Genomic DNA, 27993 nt, shown 5'->3' with positions numbered 1-27993 from the left:
CTTACATTTAACTTCTCACATGAATTTTCTAATGCAAAATTTACCTCCAACAACTGAAACAGCAAGAAAACTGGACTTTACGAACCAATTATGATGCCCACGTCTTACTCATTTTTGTATTCCCAGTGTCCAGAGCAGCACCAAGGGCACAGGCACTTGGCAGACATTAGCTGACTTAGGCAAAGGACTAAAATGTGTTCAAACACTAACCTTCAAAAGTATTTCTTCATATTGGAGATTCTCAGAATCAAAGGGTTTTCTGCACAGTTTTTCCATGTCTGCAATAAGGTTTGTCTACCCAACTATTTGCAGAAGGCAAGCCTGAAGAGTCCCAACCTAAGAAGTTCAAAAACAGGAGAAACAGACATGAGGTAAAACAACACATTCTTTGGCGTTTGTTCACTTGATCTATGTGCAATAGAACTTTTCTTATTTATATATTTAGAACATTGCTCAAATAGGATCTATTTAATAGAGGTTCAATTTCTTACTACAGATCCATGTGGACTGCTGTGGAATTTGGGTAAACCTCTCATTTTGGACTTTTTTAAAGCCAAGTTGCAACAGCATGGTTCAAAAAACAAGGTAATTCTTTATGCGGGTGATGTGAAAGTAAGATGTAGAAAATACAGTGATGGTTTCTTAGGGATCATTTAGCCACCCCTAAGGGGGTACATCAGAAATATCTCCAAAGGGTGTGTGTGTGTCAAAGAGAGACAGAGAGAAAGAAATCTCCCTCAGAGATTCTTTTCAAATAAAACATAAAACTCTATGCCTATAGGTGGTGTCAGACCACATCTCCAAGGCCTTCCTAGTGCTAACATTTGAAGAGGATAGTAAAAATAACAACACCTATTTTTAATGTGATCTTTTCAAACTCAGATATGAGATCACTCCCCTGTTTAGGGTCCAGGGAGAGAGATGCCAAGGATGCACCCCTTCAGGACAGCCGAGTTGGGATGCTCTGTCGGCTGCACTGCCTGCCCTGTCCACTCTGTTGGACCACACCAACGTCAGCAGCTTCCACTAGTTCCCAGGGAAGGCCCTCACACTAAGCCTACCTGGGACGTGTGGCCTGTCATCATCATGGAGCTGATGGCCTTCAGAGACTTCGACTTTTCGGGGGTAGGGGGTTCTGGCCCTCTCCCCCAACCCTGTCCTGACTTAGCTCCTAGTAGTTTTTTAAAAGGTCTTGCCCCAGTCAGGCAAAAATAAATATATAAAATTTTGTAGGGTTTCTCACCAGCATGGGCTCAGCACATGGATCCAGAGGATGAAGGATTACTAAACATTTGGCCCCATTCTTTAAATTCACTGCATTTCTGTCCTGTATAATTTCTCTGGGGCATAAAATGGTTAGAATTGCTTCAGATTGCTTTTCCACATGGATTTTATACGTGGGGTTCCTCCCCAGGTTGAGTAGGTGCCTGATAATTAAAGAATATGTAGTAACTGAAGGTCTTCTCACTTTCATTGCACTCAGGGATTCTTCCCCATAGAAAACTGCGCTTTTTTCCTGACAGTAGATGGTTTTCCCCAAATTTCATTCTGGTTTGCAGTGGTCTCTTTGGTTCAAGGTTGAGACTTCTGGTCTTCACAGATGTCTTGGAGAAATCTCTCTGGGGCCCTCAGTGCTTCCTGTTCCTCCAGGGTGAACACGTTTGGGCTTTAAGAGGTGAGACCTCACTGAGGCCAGGTTTCTAAAGATCTCCAGCGTCACATCTTTGTACAGGATTTTCTGAGTAGAGGTCAGCAATGTCCACCCCTCCTGGGATAAGTCCACCACCACTTCCTCGAAGGTCCCCCTGTCCTGTGACCAGGTGGCCAACCCTGGAGCCATCGCTTCCTGCTCCATGTTCCCCTCCTGAATACAGGTGGGGTCTTAAGCAGATACAGTGATAAAAAGTTGCAAAGTGTCTCCTTTTTAACAGACAAGGACAGCAGATATCATCAGTTTAAGTCTTGATGGTGCTGAAGGCCCTCCCCACAGACCAGAAAGGACTAGCTGCTCGGATGCCAGGAGCCGTCTCAGTGTGGCTGGCCCCAGCCTCCGCTGCGGCTGCCTGTTTCCACTTCCACTTCCTCCACTTCCTTCAGGTCTGGGGGGTGGGCGTGCCTGAGGCAGCGGGGTGGGGGGTGCACTAAGCTGCGGAGCCGGACGGGGTCCCATCCCCTGCGTCAACAAACTGTCAGTCCTGTACCAAGGCTCGAGGTCCTTTTGCCTAGCCACTGTCTTCTCTTCTGGCCTCTTCTCATTCCATGCACCCGCCTCCGCCCTACACTGACACCCACCACTCGCCAGCTTCACCTCGGCCACACTGAGCCTCAGTTTCCACAAACTTACAGTAGTAATGCTCTCACATCCTGGCAAATTGACAGCACATTCCTCTGGACAACCTCCTCCAACAATTGATAATGAGGCATTAAGTTTGTCAACCAGCTCACTTCTAAAACAAAAGACATTATTCTTCAAATCGGTTGTGGACAGATGGATAGAGCATGTTCAAAATAGGAGTATAGAGTATGAGGATAGGCCACAATAGGTGAACAGTATAGATGAACCTAAAAGACCTCATTTTTTTTCCTTCCACGTGCAAGGAGAGGTTCGTTATTAAGGATCTAAAGAACGTAAGGATTTATTCCATAAGCATTGGGTGACAATGATCTCTGTGAGGAGGCAAAGTAAATATAACCTTATTATATTTATGAGATTGATTATATAGTCATTGTCCTTTAAAATTCTAGTTTACTCATAATCCATTTCAGCATCTAGTTAAACTAAATTCACATGAGTCTGGATAAGCCTCATGTATCTCACTATTACACAGCAGTTTCAAAATTTGGTGTGCTTATTTTGTTATTGTTTGCTTGCTTAAATTGGGCTTCATTAAGGAAAATGTGCATATTAAACAATTTTTAAAGTTCTCTAGAGGTCAAACTTCGTCATAATCAATGTTTACATCTCTTGAGAGCTAACCAAGCCTTCATGAACTCTTCAAATCTGAGCTGACTCCTGATACTGACAAGCATGCAAACTGCCATGAAGATGAGGATCTCATGATGGGTGGTTTTCCATTTTCTTGCTGTAACACACTTTTCTCCATTTGTTTTTATAGTACTAAATGTCTCCTAATGCAAGGTCAGGAGCAAAGAAGAGTTGCCGGGCAAAGGAAAGGCAGTAGATCCTTGCCTACAGCATTTTTAGACAGCAGCAATTAATTTCCTTCATAGTTTTCACACCATACTCTGATTCAGTCAGAATATTGCTATTAGACTTATTGATCCAACTGGCATTAGATTTTAACTGTGAAATGAAGAAAACAGATGTAACTTATTTTTCTGTTAACCTAAATGATACTTAGTAATTGTTTGAGTAAGATACTTATTTGTATGAGTCTTTAAACTCCCTGAAGTTAATCATTTGACCAAAAATTCTTAGGCCCTCGCAGGTTATCCCTGACTTTTTTTTTGCAGGGAAAAGAATATGGCCAAAGTAGTTCTACACATCTCTGAGTTGGGCAAGTATGTATACCCTATTTTGTTTATTAATTTTAAAAGGTGATCTGTTGGGGCACCTGGTGGTTCAGTTGGTTAAGCGTTTGCCTTCAGCTCCAGGCATGATCCCAGGATCCTGGGATAGAGATCTGCATCCAGCTCCCTGCTGAGCAGTGAGCCTGCTTCTCCCTCTCCCTCTGCTGTTGCCCCTGCTTGTGCTCTCTCACTCTCACTCTCTCTCTTAATTAAAGAAATAAATAAAATCTTTTTTTAAAAAATGGTGACTTGTTTTTTGATATCTTTCCTTGACTTGAGAGCTGAGAATCAATAAGCATGTGATTAAAAAACATTAAAGATATATATATTAGAGTTGAAATGATTGCTATCAGGAAATCCAAAGATAATCAAACTAATGTCATGGTTCTTTAATTCATATGCAACCCTTACTCACTGCTTTATGATTAAAATGCTCCTTTGGAACTAAATTTATTTTTTCCCTCTTTGCAGGATGATCGATGATTAGGGTTTTATTTGCAGTCTGCCAAAACTATCCATTTACATACTACTGACCACCCTCTGCAATAGTGACACTTTTATTGATGAAGCTCAATTTTCTATTAAGAACTAGAAGTGAAATATTATGTGTATGTAAGTCAGTAAATAAGAGACAAGAGACAAGTAGACTTTGATGGAATAATCTAAAGCAAAAACAATATTTTAAAAAATGAAGCAGGAAGATAGAGCATTCCTTTCTGACTCCTGAATGATGAAGCCAGCTCACATCCACCGAACAGTACAGGGAGTTCATAAAAACCTATCACATTTCCTTTTGTTCCCCAAATGTATCCAAGTTAGTTCCCACTTCCCTATTTTACTCCCTCTTGCTCTGAACTTTCCTAGCACCTCAGTTCACCCCTACACACACTTCTATGCATCATCCACTTTTTTGACTCCATACCTCAGGCCTAATTTCCCACTAAATCCTCTTCATCAATCATCCAGTGGAGACTCACTGTTTGGACTTCCAGTAGATACAACTTCATCTCTTCTGAGGCCTGACTATTGTCACAAGTAAAAGAGTTTATCCTTAGCCCCAGAAAATACATGGGCTGAAAAATCCCACCCTAGTCGCTCAAGTTAGGAGGAGTTGATGGTTGATTATTTAAGCAATGTAGGGCCATAATTACAAAGATTGGAATGACACAAGAAAGAAGAAATATGAGCTTAGGAAGGGAAAAAATAAGTTATCAACACCTACTATTTGGTACTGATAAACCCATAATGACAGGTCTGATTTTTACTGCAAACAAAAAGGACATTAAGAACATAGAGAAAATGCAAAAGCCCACAGATATTTAAACTTTTTTTTTTTTTTTAACATTTTCTGGGTCTGTATTATCCTTGGAAAAAGAGACATTCTCTGATTAACATATCTGATTTTTTTTTATTCCATAACTTCCCAGACCCTCTCCAGGCAAAATCATATGGGGATTCTGAAAGTCCTACTTTACTTTGTTCAATCTTATTTGTTTTATGTCATATGATATAGTTTATATGATTAACATGGCGATTCTGATGCTCCTGTGTACTGCCACGGGATCTCTCCCTCTTCTGTGTGCTTCACAACTTTGCTTCCAATAATCTTGTGTTTATTAATCCTATATTTCTCCTTGTGGTTTTATCACATATGGCTGTAACTGGACAATATAGTATTTAGTTTTGCATTATTTGAACTTCATGCAAATGGCATAATTCTTCTGAAAATTATCTATTTGCTCTGAAACTCTGATTCATGCAGGTTGGCCGATAGAGCTAGAATTCACTAATTCTCAATCTTGCATTTTGTCTTACTGTATGGATACACTAATTTTCAGTTCAGTTGGAGTTTTGGGTTACTCAAAAGATCTGGGATATGAGATTAACACAAGTATTTAAATTGACAAGATATTGTCAAATAGTTTTCCAGAGTCTTTTTATCAACATATGCTGTCGATTATTGTGAGATATGTGTTAAAATACTCCACTATGATGATAAATTTGACAAATTCTACTTGTAGTTTTGGTGGGGTGGCCTTGTCCCTAAGTTCGTAGAAGTTTTGAACTATTATAACTTCCTAGTGACTTGAAACTCATGGTTAAGGAGTAATTTTTTATGTCTCTTCTAACACATTATTTGAACTTTAGGTCTTAAAGTTTATTTGGTGTGATATTAATATAGCTTCTTTAGCCTTCTATTAGCCTCTTGTATCATTTTTTCAAACTTTTACTTCCAATTTTTCATGCCCTTATGTTTCAGGTGTGTATCTTATAAACAGCCTGTATCTAAGATGCTTTTATATAATCTGTAATATTTTTTAAACTGGAAAATTTAATCAATGTACAATTACTATTATTTCCTACTTTCTAGTCCTTATTCATTTATTTTAAAAATATTTAATATGCTGCTTATTTGTGCTTTCCCTTTGTTTTTTTTACCTTCTTTGATTTTGCCAAATATTTTTCTGGTTTTCAATTTTATTCTTTGATTATTTCTATTGTGTCTTGATTTTCTGTTTCATTGATTTTTTTTTTTTTGCTCTTGTCTGTTACTTCCTCCCACTTCCTTTTTAAAATTAATATTGTTATTCATTTGTTAATATCTTAAGTTGTATACTTCATTAATTTTCAACTTTTATTTTTCTCTAAGAACTTAAGACTAAAAAATTTTCTCAAAACATTACTTTTGAGTAATGTACTTTTGAGCCTCCCGCAAGTTTTCCATGAAGAATTTTTATTTTCAGTTCTTACTACTTATTTTTAATATTCATTATGAATTTTTCCTTGATTTTTGAGTAATTTAGAAAATTATTTTAATTTCCAAATAGTAAGAAAATTATCTCTCTTTCTGTTTTTAAACTCTGACTAAATTGTACTGTGTTCAGAGGTTCTGGCCAGCACAATAACGTTGAAATTTAATGGAAACTTGCTCCACTGCCCAGTGTAACCAATTTTATAAATGACCTACTTATAAAAGCTTGAGAAGAATGTATATTCTCTAATGTTGGACACAGAATTCCACATATTTTCATTAAATCAAGTTTGCACCTGTCTGCTGTAATCTTGTGAAAAGTTTGCTCAATTTTTTGTCAGGTGTTCCTACCAATTATAGGGAGAGGTAGGGAATTTCTCACTATGGTGGCCGTGAGTTTGCCAGTTGCCATATATTTTGAGACTATTTTAATACTTGCACACGTATTTGGAATTGTTATATTTTCCTAATGAAACCAAATTTTTCTCATTGTGCTGTGACTTTATGTATGCATTAGGCTTTTTGGCTTAAAATCTTTTTTTCCTTTTCTGATATTAATATAGTACAGTAGGTTTCCTTCATTAGGAATTTCTTAATAAATCTTTCTCTATCTTTTCACTTTCAACTGTTATGTGTCCTTACACTTTTGATGCATCTTTTGTAAATGACATTTATCTGAATGATTTATCAATTTGCAATCTCTGTCATTCAAATGGTGAGTTAAATCCGCTTATATTTATTATAATTATTGACATAGTTGAAAAGATTTTTACTCTATCTCTTTTTTATGTTTGTCTCACTTCTTTTTTCCTGTCTTCCTGCTTTTTTATTAAATTTTTATTCCTTTTTTATTAATGTACTTTTCCCCATATATTGGTTTTAAATTTCTATTCATTTAATGATTACCTTTAATATTTTTCCACACTTGCTTAACTAAACAAAGTCTAAAGTTAAACCATCCCCAAACTTTAAAACGCATTAGTATTGATCTTATAACTTTAAAATGCATTAGTATTGATCCTTTCCCAATTTATATAGTATTACACACTTCCATCATTATTTTATTCAAGCAATGTTTATCTGGATTGTTCAAAAGTTATTTTTCTTTTGTTTTTGTGATTGTTTTTGCATTGTCTTCAAAAATGATCTTTAATTTTGGAGGTTTCATGAGAACAGATTTCTTATAATAGGCTTCTATTTCTTGTTTTTTTTTTTTTTTTAGTCTTCAAATGTCTTTTCTAGAATATATTTGACATCATTTACATCATTTTTAACTGTAAAAATATTTACATAATTTTTAATTGTTTTCAGTAGAAGTATTATTTAGGGAAGTTGGTTCTTATTTCTGCAGAAATAGAAGAGCAAATCACAAAAATCTTTAAATATTTGTAAAATAGGACCTAAGGAAGTAAATTGAGAAAAATAGACATTTTATAGTAAGAATTGCCATCTTTCATATAAAAAGATAATCCACCTATTAGTTGAGCCTGTGTTTTTAATTAGACTGATTTGTAAAGCTCTTGCCTTATTGCATGCTTTGTTTCCCAGGTGGCCATTGGCACACATTCCTGATTTGGCAGAGAAAAATTATACTCTGGCTTTGAAACAGAGCCTGAGTAATTGATCCATATGAACACTGAGGCCATGGCCCCACCTTCCTTAGCAGCATGTGCTGACCAACTAAGCCATCTCACAAAAGCTGACCACCTTCATAGATTATTCCCAACAAAAAAACAAAGCTAATTTTTTTAAAAGATTTTATTTATTTATTCATGAAAGACACAGAGAGAGAGAGAGGCAGAGACACAGGCAGAGGGAGAAGCAGGCCCCATGAAGGGAGCCTGATGTGGGACTCGATCCCGGGTCTCCAGGATCACATCCTGGGCCGAAAGCAGATGCTAAACTGCTGAGCCACCCAGGGATTCCCCCAAAAAAGCTAATTTTTATCCTTAATTTCAGCCATAATGATTATGTACACACAGAAATATCGCTGATAAATGCATGAGGACTAAACCAGAAAAACATCATTTCCATTATCAAAGTAATAGCTGACCCAGATGAGGACCATAATTGGATGCCAAAACCACCAAAATTCACTGTTTCTCCTATCATCCTACAAGTTACATATTAAATGCAAAGAGGAAAGTACATTTTACAATGGAAAGATATCTTACATTAAAAACCTTAATCAAGTGTACAAACTTGACATCACCAGCTATGGGACAAGCTGATGTCCATAGATGCAATAAGAAATATCAACATTATTTGTGCAGTACTTTGCCAAAAACATTTAGCCAGATTCTAATCATGAATGAAAAACATTTTTTGAGGAAAAATTTGTTTAGTTTCAGAACAAAGAACATTCTACAAAATAATAGATCAATACTCTTCAAGAAAAAGTCAATGACATTAAAAACAAACAAGAAAAAAGCAAGCAAAATGTTCCAGATTAAGAGATTAAAGTCACATAACAACCAAATATAATGGAAGAACTTTGACTGGATCTTAGATTCCTAAAAGACATTTCTTCGGTTGAATATAGAGAGCACCCTAGGCGATGCTGTTGAAGTAATATTATAGGTGTGAGATTGGCTTCATAGTTATGCAAGAGAATAACTTGTTCTAAGGATTACAAACTGAAGTAGTTAAGGGTGAGTGTCATGATGATTGAAACTTAGAATAAAATAAAGAGCGAGAGATTAGGGGAGCACAAGGAGAAAGAAAGCAAAGGTAGTAAATGTTTACAATTGAATGAAGGATATATGTGTTCATTTTCTTAAGCCATAAAGTTTTTCAAAATAAAAAGTTGAGGAAATAATGTGGATGCCCATTCTCTTCCCTTCCTTCACTGAACAAGAAATCTAATTCTGAAATGGAGCCTAAGAGATTTAGGTAGATAGAATATATTTCAGAGTAAAAATTCATAAACGGTGAAACAAATGTCTAAACTACAGCAACTCCTTATGGATCTAAAACTTTGAGTGTGTGATTTTCTAGGATGACTTGATGTTACAATCACTCAAACTAAATGTCTGGCTGAAAGCTAACACCTCAATGTTCCCTCCTGCTTAGGAATTTCTGATCATTAATTTACATTAAGAAAATTTATTATCTTATAATTAGTCAGGAATTTAACAGAATAAAGTGTTATTGAGACCTTTGAAACTATATTGAGGCTTCAAAATGTGGCTCAGCACACTGATGCAATAGATCTCCAGTAGTTAAATTGTATTAATATTCAATATCTCTAGAATAGTTTAGAATCCAATTCTAACACCAATGGATTAGGGAAACAAATATTTTCCCCAAGCCTAAAATCAATTTCCGGCCAATCTGAACTGTTGAATCATTTTATGCTAAAGACATAATTAGCTAAGAATGTGCATTTTAGGGGCATCTGGTTAGCTCATTTAGTAAAGCATGCAACTCTTAATGTTGGGGTCATGAGCTTGAGCCCCACATTGGGGGTAGAGATTACTTACAAAACAAGAATAAAAAATTTAAAAAGGGATATGTGTTTTATTTTTCACATTATGCCATCTTGGAAGAATTTGAGACTGTTTAAGGCTGATTATAGATTAATTTTTAGCCTAAATATTGGCAATATGTTAGGGATAATAAAAGCTATTTGGACAAATATATATTTTACAATACAATATTGCAAAAAAGTAAGGCGATTACAACATAAATTATGAAACATGCAGATTTAAAAGAATGTCAATTTCTAATTCTGCAAATTCTTTATTTGCATTAAATATCAACATTCATAAATCATTCCTATAACTACCAAAAATGGCCCTATTGGTTAAAACAGCTAATGCTTTAAGCAAATTATCTACAAAAAGCATACCAGCAGCATATACAGCTTGAAAATATGAAAACTTAAATAAGTAATTTTGCCTAGATATTGAGTTATTTAAGTGATAAAGAAAACAATTATTGGAGCAACTGGGTGGCTCAGTATAGTAAGTGTCCTACTCTTGATTTTTGACTCAGGTTATGATCTCAGGGTTGTGAGATAGAGCCCCACGTCAGGCTCCACTCAGGGCGTGGAGCTTGCTTAAGATCTCTCTCTCTCTCTCTCTCCCTCTCACCACCCACCCCCCAAAAAGGAAAGCAATTACTTTACCAGGTGACAATTCTTAAATAGTCCATGGAGACATTAACTCAAGACTCAAATAAAGCATTGTATCCAGAAAATGCCTAAATCACCTAAGGATTGAAATTGTTTTTAAAGATTTCCAGGATTGAAGACTTGTCTTGTTGATTAACACTTTTTTATCAAGAGCTTCTTCCTTCTGCTACTACAAGTTATCCCTTGTTATGTTTAGTACGATTTTTCTTATTTAAACTAAGCTGGTCAAAACTATGTGCTGATATGGTGCAGTCATACTAATCAATTCCAGGTTATTTCAATTTGCTGTAAAAGGACTCATTTTCAATTCTGTTTTCTTGCTTCTCTGTATCTGTCTTGCAGTGGAATGACCAACTGGTAGAGCCGGAAGGGACTTTTAAGCCATATTGTTCAGTGGTTTTCAATATGGGCGCTGAGAAGGCTTCATGATTTTCACAGATATATCTTCTCTTTCTCCCAATCTGCAATCCAGTTTCCCAGAAAACTGACATTCACAGTAAAAACTTGAGGTCTACATTTGAGGCTCATGTACTTGGTTATTCACTTTTATTTAATTCTTAATCTTTTCAATTTTTTTCTTTTCCTCTATGGACAATGCCAAATTTCTGAAAAAGCCATCAAATTTTAATACTGTAAAACTGGACATATATGCATAGTCCAAAAAAAATTTATAGTTCTCAAGTGAAGTGCTGACCAAAAAGTAATTACAGTAAAATTTATTCATAATTTATGTCCCAGATGTTGTACTTTGGTTATTTAGAATGCCTTGAGTAAAAAGAACAAGAATAAAAAAGAAAGAGTAGCAAAAACAAGAAGCTGAGAGCCATGCTGCTTATAAGAAAGATTTCCTAAGAATAAACAATTCATTTTTTAAATATAAAAAATTCTAATTGCATTTATTTTAATTTAATTAATCTTAAATAAATAATATAGTGACAAAATTCAAAAATCAAAAAAAGTATGAAAATGTCCACAGTAATAGCATCTCTCCTAGCCTGGTCCTCTGTCCATCAAGTGCCCCTCCCTTCCTCCACTCCAACAAGGTAACTGTCATTATTGTGTTTGTCATTCCAGAACAAATTTATACTTAAAAATATCAAATACAATATGTATTTATCTACCTTCCTCCATTTTGCATTAATGTAAATATTCTACAAATGCTGCTCAGAAAACTTATTTTTTCACTTAATACAATATACCTTGGAATATTTATTGAACCTGGCACCTTTATGTTCCTGGCACCCTTACAGGAAGCTATAAGAGAATTACACAAATTTCTACTTCTAATTCTCATCACGTATTCTTCTAGAAGTTGTCATAAACTAAGTTGTCAATAACTGGGCCATATTTCTTCATATGAACAACGTTATAATTAGAGGATTGTTTCCATGACCAACAACCAAATCAAATAAATTATAATTATGACAAAGATAGAAAAGGGACTTTTAAATTAGTGTTAAATAGTTAATATAATTATTTCTCAAATACCATAATTATACACATATAAATACAAATTTCCAAATGATTATATAAGCTTGCAAATACTTTCAACATAAATTTTACCTATCTAAAAATACATTCACTACAAACACATTTGATGATGTTTTTCTTGTCTTAGATTTTTTAAGATTTTGGGGTTTTTTTTTTGCATAATTCTGATTCTTGAATTCTCCTTTTTTGCAAAGTCGCATGCTTTTTTTCCCTTGGTAAATGTCTTATGCAGAAGAATTCAAAATCATTTCACTGATACTATTCTTTGAAAAATAGCCATTAAAAATAAGCATTAAAATATATATATATATGTATATATATATATATGAAGTCTTTTCAATCAGGGCTTCAGTTTTAAGAGTTTATTTTAAACCTCTCTTAAATTGATCTTTTTGTTCTTATTTTCATTTGTCTTTATCTTTTAAATAATTTCAATGAGGGCTTTAAAGAGAAAAAGGAGTTGCATGAGAATCTCTAGGCAGAGAATGTGAAAGCTGTGGGGCCAGGCTCATGATCACTTGCTTTGGCCAAGGGTAAATGAAGCAGAGCAAGTGGAAGGGGTGCTTGCTCTACATCATGAAGACGTCTTTTTTTTTAACTGCCTAAATCACTCACTGTGTAGCATCTTGACCTAGGAGGAAACTCTCAAATAAATGAACAAATATGGATGAACAACATTGAAAACCCTTTGGCAAAATGGAATCAATGAAGTAATCAGCAGGAATTGCCTGTTTTATTTTTTTAAAGATTTTATTTATTTATTCATGAGAGATACAGAATGAGAGAGGCAGAGACACAGGCAGAGGGAGAAGCAGGCTCCATGCAGGGAGCCCGACTCGGGACTCCATCCTGGATCTCCAGGATCAGGCCTTGGGCTGAAGGCGGCACTAAACCACTGAGCCCCCCAGGCTGCCCAGGAATTGCCTGTTTAAACCTGATTCTTGGCCAGAAATTACTTATGGTTCTTAATTTTTTGTCATTTCAGTTTTTAAAAACCCAAAATACAATCTCTAAAGACATTAAAACATTAATTTTTCACTCAAAAATAACTATTTTGATCTAATGATTTTAAATGTGGCCTGAGGTGATTGTTAGTCCTGTGCATAGGTTCACTACAACAGGTGTCTTAAGAAAATTTTTTCTTTTGAGTACTCACATCACCCTTTCTGTTCCTCTTACTCATCAGCCCTGCTCCCCAAAGGCTGAGTATCTTCCACTGCTTCTGGCCTTCCACAGCTCTTTACTAAGAACCACTCTTTCCCTAAAAGTTAAGGACCTCCAAAATGGCCAGCCCATTTCCCAATATTTAATCAGATCCTCCCTTCTCCAGGGAAAGTGCATGATTTGGGGGTGATGAGTACTGACTGGAGAACCCAGAGCTGTCAGAAATGCAGAATGTGAAGCAAGTGGTTGAGCCAAAAGGAAGAATGCCAATAGGATTACACTTGCATTATTACAATTTCATGCTACCACTGATTGTAAAACATCAGTGAATTTGGTTGCAAGTTTGAGTTCCTGACACAAAAGTCAAATGGGTGTTAATGGCCATGATCCTGGCAGTGAACCTGAGCTCCTGGCACTTCATCTTATTGGGACAACACAAAAACATTCTCTTCAATATGACAGTTCTGCAGGGAAATGTTGAGAGTTGTTTCTAGATGCATAGCTTTGAGTGTGGTCCTCAGCCCCTTCAAAGATTTCGATACTTTTTTATATGCCTGTGGTTTGTGGTTTTGGTAAGCTATCCAAGGTAAATTCTGTTGTTTGCAACTAAAACTTCAAACTAGTAAATTCTACTTCACAGAGTTGTGAGGCCCCAAAGAGATATTGTAAATTAATTGATGTAGGTTGGTATTATGATAAGTTGTTAAACTTGTGCTTAAAAGAAAGGATAGCATTTAGTTCTGTTAAACACAGTTGACTCTGTAGTTTATTTTACTTTTATTGTATGGCCTCTCTGAATAACACCTTATATAATTTGGGCCACTTGAGAATAGTGAACACTAGCTAAATACATATTACAGTATTGGATTTACTACGAAGATCCTTACTTAAAATATATTTAAAACCCTTCACTCAAGCAAAGCTTTAATCAAAGTAATTTTCATTATGGATTTATTTGCTCTCAGCAATCCTTGCAGTGTTACCCATCTGAGTCTCTGAGATACAAGACTGTCAGGACTTTATAGGCAGGCACCATGCATCATTCATTATTGTACCAGCACTGGGCCTGACATTTGATAGATATTCAATGAATGTTCATCCAAATAAGCTAAATTATAACCAGAGAGGCAATAACCTGATCACTGTATCAATTTCATTTGCCTTTAGTAGAGGCATGCTATGTATGTGTGGAAAAGTTTCCACTAGTCAATTGGTGTTTAACTCTATTTCCTTGTAGACATTTTTTAAATTCCAAATGATGAGCAACCTCTCGATTCTGTGTAATATATAAGTGATAGATAAAATAGCAGTATTATTTTATTGAAAAAAAAAATATTTTATGGCAAACAACGCGTTAAACTCATCTCTTTCCCTTGGGGCTAATAAAGAGGTAATTATGTGTACATGTGTAAAATGTGCAGCAACTTAAAAACAAGGTCTTTATGTGTGGACCATTATTGGTTGCATCTATCTAGACAGATCAATAAGAAGCATGAATACCCTTAAGATCATCACTAAGAAATCAAGTTAATTTCTCCTGGGTTGTTTCATGGTGATCAAGTGACTAAGCTGACAAAGTAGGAGGAGAGAAAAGAATGCTGATTCATCTGTGAAATGACCATCCCTTACATAATAATTTTTGTTCCAAGGGCCCTTCTGTACAAATTTAACAGAAGTGCATTTGGATGAAATTCTAACGAGATGCTCCCTGATGATCTCAACCATGAAACCACCAAATCATTCAGTTGGAATGTATTATGATTCTCTCTTCCTTGATGCTCTCATTTCATTATGGAAACTGATGCAAAGGTAATGAGCCATCTTACATAGATTTTAGTTAAATGCCTTACTTTAAAGATTATTTGATCTGATCATAAAGAAGAAAGCTTAACTATATTTCAAACTTTTACCTTTATAATTTTTTCCCCAAGGAGAATTATAGTTCCTAGCTTGCATCTAGTGTATGTAAACACTTACTATCTTTAACATCTCAAATATCAGAAGGCTTCTGGTGTTTATTTCCATAAGGTAGCCAGCAGGATGTAGAATATTTCTGACTAAACTCATCAAAGAATGGAATACTTTATATAGAAGTACAGATTAAAGATTAGCAACTTTCCCTTTGAAAAGATAAAGGCTAAAAGGAGGCTTGTTTGAAATGAATAAAATCATGTAAGTGAACATAGACTGGGTTTCCAAAAGTGACAATACTAACTGCTGTAAACTCAATGTGTTCCCCCAAAATTCACTTGTTGAAATCTAGCCCCCATTGTAATGGTAATTCAGGGTGGGACCCTTGGGAGGTAATTAGATCATGAAGGCAAAGCCCTCATGAGTGAGATTAGTGCTCTCATAGAAGAGACCCCAGAGAGCTCCTTGTTCTTCCCTTTGGCCATGTGAGGAAAGGAGAAGACAGTCATCTATGAAGCAGGAAACAGGCCCTAATCAGACACTGAGTCTGCCAGCACCTTGATCTTGGACTTCTCAGCCTCCAGAACTGGTGGAAATAAATTTCTATTCTTTACAAACCACCCAGTCTATGGTATTCTGTTATAGCAGCCCAAAATAACTAAGATACCTTCTAGTGCCTTTTCTGTATAAACTCAAAATTTTTTTGGACAAATAAAGGGATACATAACTTTAACACAGTTGAGAGAGGTACAAAAGTCTCCAGTGAGAACTCCTTTACCTATTATACTAAAAATTGATTGGAGTTGGCAAGCTTCTTTTTAAAACCAGAAGCAGTCCCAGGAGAGAATCAAAACCACTAAACATTCACACTATAGTGCAAGCTATCATATTTCATTTATTCTAAACATTTAGAATCATTTAGAATTTATACATACTTTTAGTAATACCTCCTCCAATAAGCAGATGCTTCCACTGCCATCCCTACCAGCTAAACAGAATCAAGCACCCAAATTCTTCCTTCCCATTACTTATAATTGAAATATAGGCTCCCATGGTACCTTTGACTGGTGAAGCCCAGGTGTATTCTAGGTTCTAAGGAAGCTGATGGGAATTTCAGTTCTGACCTCAATAACAATAGGCTATCCTCATAACTAGGGGATTCCCCCAAATATAAAAAGACTAATAAAAGATGATGGGACAACTATGACAAACATCCAATAAAAAGCAATAGGTTAGGACTCACTGTCCTCATTGTTCAAAGAGATTATGTCAAGTAATAAGATCACAACCAGGCGATGGCAGACTTCCTAGGACATTCTTTTCCTGACTGAATGTTCAAGTATCCCAAATTAATACTTTTAAAGAGAATATATCCACACACTAGATGACCAATGGACATATTTTAACACGTATAGGCAAACTGTTTTCAGATCCACTAACTCTGCTTTAATGCAAAAGTAGTGAAAACTATGTCTGAGGATGCTATCACAATTACATATGACATCACCATGACACTTCAGCTTCTAACAAAGCCTTTGAAACAGGATCTAAGGAGTTGGATAAAGGAAGTTGAACTGCAGTCCTATGGATGTTTCAGAAAGCTTGCAGCATATTTGATCATTGCGGACAACCAGAGCCTTGGTATTCACGTATGTGGGAATTTTATGCACAATACTTAAAGCATGAGTTGCAAATGGGCAAAAATCTTGTGTTCACACCATTCCAATGGGCACTAGCTACAATTGTGCCTTGGCAGAAAAGAAAAAAAAGAAAGCCTCTCTCAGCTGTCATTTATTCTATTCTCCATCCTTTTTTCTCTATGTCCTAGTTTGCAGGCCTGTTTTTGCACAACTATTTTTAAAACTGACAACAACTACAAAGCATGCCAATGACTGATATGACCAAACAGGATTTCCATACTGCTGCAGTCTTTGTTGATGCCCTGACACACATAGGACAGGCACCTTTGGGTATGGGCACTTAAGATCTCAGATATAAAATAGTCCTCAAAACAGTGGAAATCAGTTACATTCTGTCAAGTGAGTAAGGCTGAGAAAATACTAAAGTAGGTTTTGGGTCTCTTCTGTTCATCCAATGTGGCTACTGTTGTTTTCTAAGTGATTCAAAGAGCAAATGCATCTTACATTCACACCAGGTACCTTGAATACAAAATACAAATTAAATTTTTTAAATCTATCTCTAATAAATAATGGTAAAATTAGGAAAGGGTTCTTTGGGGCATATACTAAGGGGGCACAGTGACTTTAAAGGACTTTAATACGGGATAGCTGGGTGGCTCAGTGGTTGAGCGACTGCCTTCGGCTCAGGGCATGGTCCCGGAGACCCAGGATCAAGTCCCACATCGGGCTCCCCTCGAAGAGCCTACTTCTCCCTCTGCCTGTGTCTCTGCCTCTCTCTGTGTGTCTCTCATGAATAAATAAATAAAGTCTTTTTTAAAAAAATAAAGGACTTTAATACTGAGGTTCTAAATGCAGACATACAGATATCTAAGTCAAAATCCTTCTTAATACTATAATGCAGAAAATTGGTCCATATTATACAGAATAGTTGTTTTGTTCATCTATATAGGCTATGCCTTATTGCAGTACAATTATAATGAAACTAAACTGGGGTCTAGAAACAACCATTCAAATAACTATCTGCGACCATCAGTGTCAAATCTCTTGGAAAAGTTACTCCTTGTTTCATTGGCAGGTGAATCTAAAACTATAAAAATTGTGAAGTGAGCAAGATCCTAAGAAAGAAAAGCAGCCAGTTATCTGTGACTTAAGGGACTAGGAGTTACCTAACAGTTTTCTAAAACTATTAGGTTTTTCTTTTAAAAATCTAAGAGATTTTTTTTAAAAAACACAAAACTAATAGAATTTAAAATATTTCATATCAATTTAAAAACTAAACTGAATTTGCATCCAGGCATTGAATTTGGCCTCCTTATTCTGAATCCTTGAAAAATAGTTCCAGGTTGTACTCAAACATTAAATTTGCCACTGAGAAGTTAGTGTTTTTAGACATCACTCTGTATCTTGAAAAGTCTATTTTTTGTGCCCCCTAATTCTGTCATTTTCACTTTACCCTAGTCTTTCATTTAATTTTAGGTGCTCCATTCAGACATGGCACAGATTTACTGAAAATTTTATGAAGTCCAAAATTGAAGTAACATAGTAGATGAGAAGGAAACGTGCTAGCTCTTCTAATAATTGGTAATTTGATTTACCTTCTGTTTTATTTATTTGCTCATTGTTTTCCTACAGAAAGCGCTGGATGCCTGGGCAAAGTCCATAAGCTGTGTTTAAAATTTGTGAGTGGAGGACACCCCCGGTGGCTCAGCAGTTTAGCACCACCTTCAGCCCAGGGTGTGATCCTGGGGACCTGGAATCGAGTCCCATGTCAGGCTCCCTGCATGGAGCCTGCTTCTCCCTCTGCCTGTGTCTCTGCCTCTCTCTGTGTGTGTGTTTCTCATGAATAAATAAATAAAATCTTTAAAAAAAAATTTGTGAGTGGAAGTCATCAGTAACCCATAAAGCCTTTCCATGGGCCCTAAAATCCAAGGTAGCACAAACTGATCATTTGCTCTTACTGCCTTTAAAATCACTGGCAAAGGAATGAATTGTAAATTTCTTGAGGTTAGAGAATCTTTTTTATTATCATTTTTTTCTTTTGGTAAAAAAATATCCCATACCACAAAGAGTTCAAGGATAGGAACTCGGGCTTGAGAAAGAGCATAGATTATGTCCATTATCACCAGCTTATAAAAATGGAATAACACTGAGAGCTAAGCCAATGATGCAAAGAATTCCCAACCACCCTTGATTTTTCTTTTTTCCAATAGAGTTTCTAATATTCTTACATTTCATTTTTGAGTCCTTATTTTACTCTTTGATCATTAAAAATATTGGGCTAAACCCCACTGGTAAACCATAGTCTAGGCTTTGTGCCACTCAAAGATTAAATAGAGAATATCTTACACATCATAGAAAAGAAAATGGTCTTTACCCTTATTTATTTCTATGGAAATATTGTTAGTGAGTTGTAAACATTTTACATTTGTTGTAAACATTTTCACCAGTTTATAACCAATAAAAAACAAGCAATTGCACTAGATGAAGTTGAGGGCACAAATAGCAGAATATACAACTGCTATTTGTATAGCAGTTATCTATAGTTATCTCTGGATGGAAAGAATATGTATTTTGCCTCCTTTTTATTAGTAGCAATTTTAAATTTTTCAACAAAAGGCATTTATTGCTTTGTAAAGAAGAATAAACGATAAAAGTCATGTTTATTTTTTCCGTTTTCCCTTTTTTATTTAAATTCAACTAGCCAGCATATAAGTACATCATTAGTTTCAGATGTAGTGTTCAGTAATTCATCAGTTGCATGTAACACCCAGTGCTCATCACATCATGAGCCCTCCTTAATGCCCATCACCCAATTACCTCCCCCACCTCCCCTCCAGGAACCTTCAGTTTGTTTCCTAGAGTTAAGAGTCTCTCATGGTTTATCTCTCTCTCTCTTATTTCTTCACGTTCTAGTTCCCTCCCTTCCCCTATATTCCACATATGAGTGAAACCATATGATAATTGGCATTCTCTGTTTAATTTTAAAAATACACCGCCAGAACTTAGTCTACGAAAGAACTGCAGAGTCCATCTATTCATCTATTCAATCCAGTCTTGCAGGATGATAAGGATTTAGGAGAGACTTTTCACAAGTATACAAAGATCAACTGCAAGTACATTGTAGTGGTTATAAGCATAGGTTCTGAGATCAGACTGACTTATTTTGGAACTGTAGCTCCGCCTCTTACCCTGTGTGTTTAGCCAAGTTTCCTAAGCTCTCTCAACTTTGGTTTCCTCTGTTATGAAATGGAACTAATGGTACCTACCAACAAAGTTCAAAGTCACTGTGAGGATTAAGAAATCACACAAGAACAAGAAGGTAGCAACAAAATACAGGCTAAGTAAATAATAATAATAGTAAAAATAATAATAACCACAACATTATCTAAAATTTATAGTCCATACTGGGAGTCAGGCTCTACTTTAAATGCATTCATGATTTACCCCTTGAATTGTAACAACTCTAGATGAAGTAGATAGTTCTATTTTCATATTTTACACTTGAGGCAACTGAGATACAGAAAGTCCCCAAGTCCAAAGTCTTGACTTTCTCACCATCACAATGTCTCTTAAGACTATTATTTTTGCTAGTGAATAATAACATTAATTTGTATTTACTGATTTGTTCAAGAGAATTATTTTGGATAATGCATATAGTATTTTTGAACCTCAGAAGTTTAGAAACCTAGCTTTAAATTTTATGTTAATTGAAACATACTTCAAAGACTATCAATGAGGGGTAATAAAAGGGAAGTTAATTGAAAAGTCTGAAGCTGTGATTGATCCCCTAGAGCGTTTGTTGGCTTTTCTTCCAAAAGCATTTAGGACTGGGGTTTGTCCTAATTAAGGAAATGAGCATCTTAGGAGCTATACTGTGGTCCCTCCATATGGCAGAGCAGGAGACCAGTATTATTTTAGCCTTGGTCCCCTAAATAATATTTTTTTTCTCTTTGGAGTCCCAGAATGCTTCCACAGCCTTAATGGTGGTTCCCCTTATACGAGACATAAGGAGAAAGATAGATAACAAGCCTTCCAGAAAAATGTTTTTCTTGAGGATAAATGACAATGTTCTGTTGTCTTTAGAATTTTCACTTTCTCTTTTCTAAGAATAAATAACCTCTCACATAATATTGTAAATCATGATCCCTGAGCTTTCTCACTCAAATTCTCGTGAAATATTAAGGAAAACAATCCTATCACGTTAAGAAAAACCTAGTGAGATACTTTATACTTTGATATGGAAAGCTAGTCTATTTTTCTTGAATTCTATGAGGACTATAGTCATCCTTCATATCAAGTGGGTGCATTTAGCTACTGCTTCTTCCTATGCAGGTCCTAATTTCAAGTTTTCTGGGAATATATATAATTCATTTACAAGAGCCTTAAGATTGTTCATATCCACATCAGAGAGCAGTATAATAACGATGACCACTTATGGCAAGACCTTCTTTTATAAACTGCAAAGTATTAATGCTTTAATTTACTCTCTCAGGATCTAGATGATGGTTGAATTCATAATCTTATTCTATCCTCTGGGCAAACTTCATGCTGATTTATAAAGTGTGGAACTTTTAGCCAGTTCTGTTCTTTAGGATGTTATTAATCAAAATCTAGAAGGAGATGGCTTTTAGATGAGGCCAGAACTCCTGGATTCTAGCTGTAACTCTGCCACTTCCAAGGTCATTAGCCTTGGATAAGTTTATATTTCTGACCCTCAGTCTTCTCAACTGCAAAATAAAAGCTTAAACAGATGATTTTCCATAGGCCATTTCCAGTTCCAAAATTCTAGGGTTTTTAAGAGACGTTTAGTTTTATGTACTGGCTTCATAAAATGAGAAAATTGGAAAGATACCCTGACTCATCAAAGGCATGTAAACATTAAATTTTAACTGTCCAGAACACAATAGCCACACATTATCAGTAACGATTATTTATTTTTTCATGCATATTTCCCTATGAACATTGCCCAGAATATATTTCCTATGTATACAGAATATATTATCCAGAAGGACACACATCAAAAATTCTATTTATGGTGCATAAATTATAAAAGGAAACTACTTCTTAGCCTTTGCTCTCACCAATCTTTCCTTTTTATATAATCAGGTACTCAATCATTCAGTAAACATTCAATAAGCATTTTGTGAGCATGTATGTGCCATGTGATATAAACAGACATTCCACTATTTATATTTAATTCTCCCAGAAATCCTGAGGGACAGAAAACTGAACATTAAAGAAGTTATATCTGGTTCAGCAACAGAGTTGATAAGTAATGGCACCAGAATTTGAACCCAAATTTGTTGGTTCTGTGCCAAATATTTTTGTTTGCCTTTCAGATCCATTTGTTTTACATTCTTTTCCACCTTGCCCCCATCAAGAATGCTGATCTATATGATCACATCAATGTGCCAATAGGGATGCCCAGAAAGAGATACTAGGGAAAATAGGGAGTGAGAATAGATGATGACAGATTATGTTCTTGCCTCCCTCTCTGCAGGTTCACCAAGAACTGGCTGGGTCCTTTCACCAGGCTCAGGGTTCCACTGAAGTTGGCCTACCCTACACAAGTCCCCTTTTCAGGTTTTGGTCACATTCCTTATGCTAATGGGTCTACTCTTGATGACAGGTCTGGGGAACTGCACTTCGCTTAGGATTTCCTACATTCTGCCTTTGCCTTGGGAAATAGTCCCTTTTTAAGACCTTCTCAGATTATTCTAATTAGAATGTACTTTCTCTTTCTTGCTGGGACCCTGAATAATATAGTCACCAAAACTCTTTCTGCCACGCCATGCCATTTCACAAGTTAGAATGTAACAACCAACTGATTTAATCAAGTATTTGAGACCAGATATCCTCTAATAGCGTCAACAAATGCTGGTATTTAAAAGACATTGTCATTGCTCTGTTCCTGTATTTCTTTCACTTAAAACTTAAAATGAAATCAACAAAGATACAGAATTGTATCTGATCACATGATCAGAATGATCAGAATTCTGTTACTGCCTTGGTATGTTTTGCATCAGAATGATTCAAACAAACAAGTCTAACCCACAGTGATACAAAGTAACTGACCTATAATCAACTCTTCCATTAGATGGAAATACCTTTGACATGCTAGCTCACCCTTCAAGACAGGGCCTAGGATTAAGTTTGAAAGAGAATTATAACATAGGAGAGACCATGTGACATCACAAAAAAAAAAAAAGCACATCAACTCTTCATGTTGTTATTTAAATTGCCTGGAAGTTGACATAACTTTAATTTTTTGTCTCTTCTATCTGAACAAAAAGTAGTGGGAGGAATTTCTGCTGATTCTACCAAACAGGCAGAATTCTAGGACTATTGGTGTTCTTACATCCTAGCTGAGGAAGATACCCACACACCAACCTCTTTGTTTGAGTCAATTAGATAATGAGTCATGAGCTATCAGAATTTCTTGGCATGAAGCAAGCAAGGACTGATTAATCTAAATGTTGCAGTAATGGAAAAGACATGCTTATACATTGAAAAGGAGGTCTGAAGACTGTGAATCACTAGCCTGGGGTCTATTAACCTGAGATTTTAAGTCTTGGTTTTTGGGAGTCTTTGAAACTACTGAAATATGTGAAAAAGCTTGTGTGCATGTGTTTTTGACTGGTGCGAGATTCCATGGCATTAACCAGAGAGAGTCCATGGACTCTCAAAAAGACCTAAGAACCAAAGTTGATAGGGAAAAATGGGCACTGCGTCTGCTTCATTGACAAGACCATATTACACAGATTAGTATACAAGATTACTTAGATATTATTCTGATTCCATATACTCATCAGGCAATTTTCTGACTTTTGCTTTAATTTCCCATGTAGAGTTTTGGAAAGATACATATCTTAACTTTAATTATTGCTTTAGCCAAAAGTCGGTTTCATGGATTTGAAATAGGTCTTTTATGTCTTTTTTCTCAAGCCTTGAATTTCCCTAAATAAGTTATTTACTGAATTTCCAGATGTATAGAGCTGGAGAAGTGGACCCACGAACAAGGACAACCAAATATATCTCTGATGTCCTTGAGATCTTTCCTGACCACCAACATAACCCCACAACCACGTTAAACTCTCACTGCCACAGGTTTAACCTGGAATTTTAATATGCCAATACTGAATATCAAAAAAGTTCATACGTTCTAGTACTTTCCTTCCTTCATATGTTTATTACTTTTTTCTCATCAGAGAACCAGCAGTGAGCAATTTAATGACTGTAAAATTTTTTTTCATTTGAAAAATAGATGTCCTGAGGATATAATAAAGAATAACATTTGCTTAGAAGGAACAAGGTAATAATTGTTCCTTTCTGTCCAGATCAGTGGACTTCACTTTTTGTGCTATGAGGTAAGAGGTAATAGAGTTATTGATGTGATTTTTAAGAAGTTATATTTTTTCTATTATGTTCACATGAAGGAGTGCTCTCTTCAAAGGAAATATGCTAGAATGAAATGCATTATGATGCTGTAATGAGTGTCCTTCACCAAATGCAGGATAGAGAATTAAACCTCTAACTCCAATGTTCATGCTGGGAAAGATTTTGTATCTCTAGTTCCCATCATGGAATGCTCAGAGGTATTTTAACACCATTACATCCAAAAGCACCGCTAGCTCCCTCAGTAGCTCCCAAGTTTCTTTCAAACCCTCTCAAAATCATCACCCCTGCCTTCCAAGGCATTAATCCTCTGCTGATCTCTATCATTCTTGAACTGCCTTTACCATTTGACACTAATAACTCCCTTCTTCAAAAACTCTATCTTTCTGGTCACTGTTAACTGCTGAGGATATTTTCTTTTTTTCTTGGTCTTCTCCAAGAAAGACCTCTCCATTCATCCTCCCTCATCTCCATTACTGACCATTCAGTGCCTCAGTCCTCCTCTTAAATGCTGCATTCTCTAAAGTTCCACTCTTGATAATTTTCTCATTGAGAAATCTTACCCACTACTTCTATAGTGGCAACACCCAGATCTGTGTCTTCATGCCAGGCCACTCTTCTGAATACCTAGGTCCAGTGCATCTAAATATCAACCAGGCATCCCTATACAGGTACTTCAGACTTACCTGCCCAGAATGGAATCCATCATCCTCCTCACCCCTCCCAAACTAGTTATCCCCTCTATGAGCCTTCCTTAGCTTAGCTTTTGTCTCTATTCACCCAGGCATTCAAATCAGCATTGACTAACTCTCTAAGACCTTTACACGAGTGATAACATTTGAGTTTCATCCTCATGAATAAACAGAAATGTATCAATTTGAGTGCCTGGGTGACTCAGCTGGTTAAGTGTTCAATTCTTGACTTTGGCTCAGGTCATGATCTCAGGGTTGTGAGATCAAGCCCTGCATTGGGCACCACACTGAGCATGGAGCCTTTATAAGATCTCTCTCTCTCCCTCTCCCTCCCCCCCTTTTTACCCTGCTCCCTTGTGCACTCTCTCTCTCTCTCTCTCTCTCTCTCTCTCTAAAAATAAAAATAAAAGTAAAAAAATTTTTTTGAAAATTTAAAAAAAGAAATGTACCGATTTGGAAAGAGCACAGCATTCCAAGAATGAGACAAGATTTTCAAAAAGTCATTGAGTTGAGCACTTTTCCTTATATGATCTTTCAAGTTCATAAAAAAAGGAAAGGACAAAGATAGGGGGTAAAGTCATTGAGTCATAAACAGCATGATGTGTTTAGAGAATGATAAGAAACTATATTGGGCTAGATTATAGAAAGCAAAGTAGAAATTGGCAGGAGATGAAATAGAAATAAACTGGGGTCAGATTGTAAAAGATCTTGTGTATCATGCTATGGCTTTGTACATTATTCTATAAGCAATAGGAGGTCTCCTACAATCCTCAGAGAATGGTCTTTTTTTAGCAATACCTTGTGGCCTTTACACTGACTCTAGTCTCTTCCAAACTCTCATCAGATCTGTCCTGAGCCATTTTTGAGAAACTCATAATTCCCAGAGAGGCATTCAATATTTGTTGCTCAAGGTACATAGAGGCTACAATATCATAGTACTACCCTTATAGGCTTCTTAATAAGGATATTATAGTGAGCATTTATTGTGTTAGTTAGCCATAATGTAGTCCCCCATCTTTTGGAAACAGAAAATCAATTTTCCTTTAAAGATCACCTCTCTTCTACGGAAGTCTGTTTGCTCTAATTGGCAGTGACTCTTTGTCCAGATTCTGCACCCTTTCCTCCCCCAACTGGGTCATTTCACCACTTTGACCAATGTAACACTCCAGGCTACCCATGGCTTAAAGCAAATGATAGTCAGGTCGAGATATTTTGTTTGTACTGTTTAGAAAGATGCTATCTCTTTTATGGAATCATAATGGGAGAAGATGTTAGGAGTGTAACAACTGCAAACCAGCTTATCCCCACCAAGAGACTGAGGATAAAGACAATACAGAATAAAACATATGCAAGAGGTAGCCATAGCTGTGTTGTGAGTGCCATGGGGGATACAGTGCAGTAATTGCAAGGTCTCTGCCTTCATTAAGCTTAAAATATATCTGAGAAAACATAATAATGCTTACATTTATTTTAAATGTAATAATAAGAACAATACTTAAGAAAAGGAAGAAAATTGGGAAACTACCCTCTTCTAGTTACACTACAAGGAGTTGAGAAAATAAAACAGCAGTGTTCATCTCTTCTCTATTAAGAAAAGCAGGAAAGTCTGCCAGTCTGCCCAAACTTGAGGAAGACGAGTTTAAAGAAGTATTAAATTAGGAATTTAGGCTTTCCTTTATCTCTCAATCTTCTTTCTCCCCATCAGCTCACATTCTTAAATATTAATGGGTAAAAATATTCTTACCCCTCATTCTGCCCCAGCTGTATTGTGAGCTATCTTATAATCATGTTTTTCTGTAGAAAGGAAGGGTATGGACATACTAATTTTAAAACAGACTGACAGGCAACAGAAAGTTAGACTGAGAAATGCTCACATGATCTGAGTGCAATCCAGGGATGGTGATGGAAGAAAGATGCTTAAGAAAATTGCAGAATCAGGAGACAGGATGACTGAGTGAGACTGAAGAATGGAGAAAGAACTTAAGGGAATTTGGGCAGACCAGGGCAAAAAAACACCAGTAAGTAAAACTATCCAGGAATAGAGAAAGCACTTAGAGGAGACATATTATTAATACATTTTTTTATCATGCTGAGAGGAATCAAAACAAGTGGAAGAAATGTAAAACGAAAGTGCCAAAGACAGTTGTTTTGAACTGAAACTAAGGAGTAGACATGAGACCAAAGTACAGAGCTGAAGTTCAGAGGACTGTAACTACCTCATCCTGTAAAAGCCCAGCACTGTTTCTATCTGGCTCGTGCTGGATCTAGTAATGAGGCCATCTGCTTGTAATGCTTGCTCCATGTGTGGCTTTTGCCCAGAAATCTCCACGCCTTCCAGCAAAGTCATTTTTACACTGTACTTGACAGACAGAGCATGTGTTTGTGCTAAAAACACTGCAGGAAAGGGGTACTGGAAGGAATCAGAAAAGCCTTGACCTTGAAAGAAGACAGCCATGAGCTCTGAGGAAGTAGCATCAAAAAGCTAGAGGCAGTGGAATGCTGAGGAACCTACCAGAAATAATTCCTGAGACTCCTATCATGCCATGGTAGGCAAGAACATCTGTTTGCACTTGCTTTGGGGGAAGACAAAGCATGGTGGCCCTATTCTTTGATTTTAAATAGATTTATTTTCTTCAATATTTAGCTAAAAGTAAAGCCAAAAAATGACTGAAAATCTTAGTGGGGACCCCACTGCCAATTGCATAAAGCCCAGATTACTCATCATGATCCTTTACAATATGACCCCAACTTACTTTGCAACCAACCCCATTTCAAGCCATTGACTACCACGCCCGTTCACATTTTTGACAATCCACAAATGTGGCATACCCTTCAATGACTCCACACCATTTAAAGTATAGTTTGCACTGCCTGAATTATCATTTTCACCCTTTTCCAAGTGGATTATAACCCTGATGAAAGAAAAATATTTCTATCCAGTTTGCTACTTCCAAATAATAGACATTGTATTTAAATAACATTCTTTTATTCATTTTCTGCTCAGCATCTTTCAGCAACTATTTTCAATCACATCAAACCAGATGTATTTTCTAGTCCATTTAAGACCTAACTGTTCTCCCACTTTTACCTCACAACCCTGACCGATTTTAGTACTGCTTTCTAAATTAAGCAAATTGTTTTTGATTATACACACACACACACTCACACTCACACACACATACATGTTTGTTCCCTGACTGTCTTGCATGGAGGATGCTGGGCAGTGAGAATAGGAAGAGATCTGGCAAGTCTGAGGCGTAAATGAGGTCTAAGAAGCAACTA

General features: G+C 36.2%; 1 long non-coding RNA gene across 1 annotated transcript in view; it reads right to left on the bottom strand.

The window, feature by feature from the left end:
- Nucleotides 1-220: 220 nt before the first annotated feature.
- LOC121491477 overlaps nucleotides 221-27993 on the bottom strand; it is a 252610-nt gene continuing 224837 nt past the window's right edge. Inside the window, exon 3 of the long non-coding RNA XR_005987992.1 lies at nucleotides 221-336. This is a non-coding gene — a long non-coding RNA (uncharacterized LOC121491477). The remainder of the gene's footprint in view (nucleotides 337-27993) is intronic.

Source organism: Vulpes lagopus, chromosome 5 (genome assembly GCF_018345385.1).
Source record: "Vulpes lagopus strain Blue_001 chromosome 5, ASM1834538v1, whole genome shotgun sequence".
NCBI classification, from domain to species: domain Eukaryota; kingdom Metazoa; phylum Chordata; class Mammalia; order Carnivora; family Canidae; genus Vulpes; species Vulpes lagopus.
The sequence above is the reverse complement of the archived record's forward strand: the minus strand, read 5'-3'. Positions and strand labels throughout refer to the sequence as shown.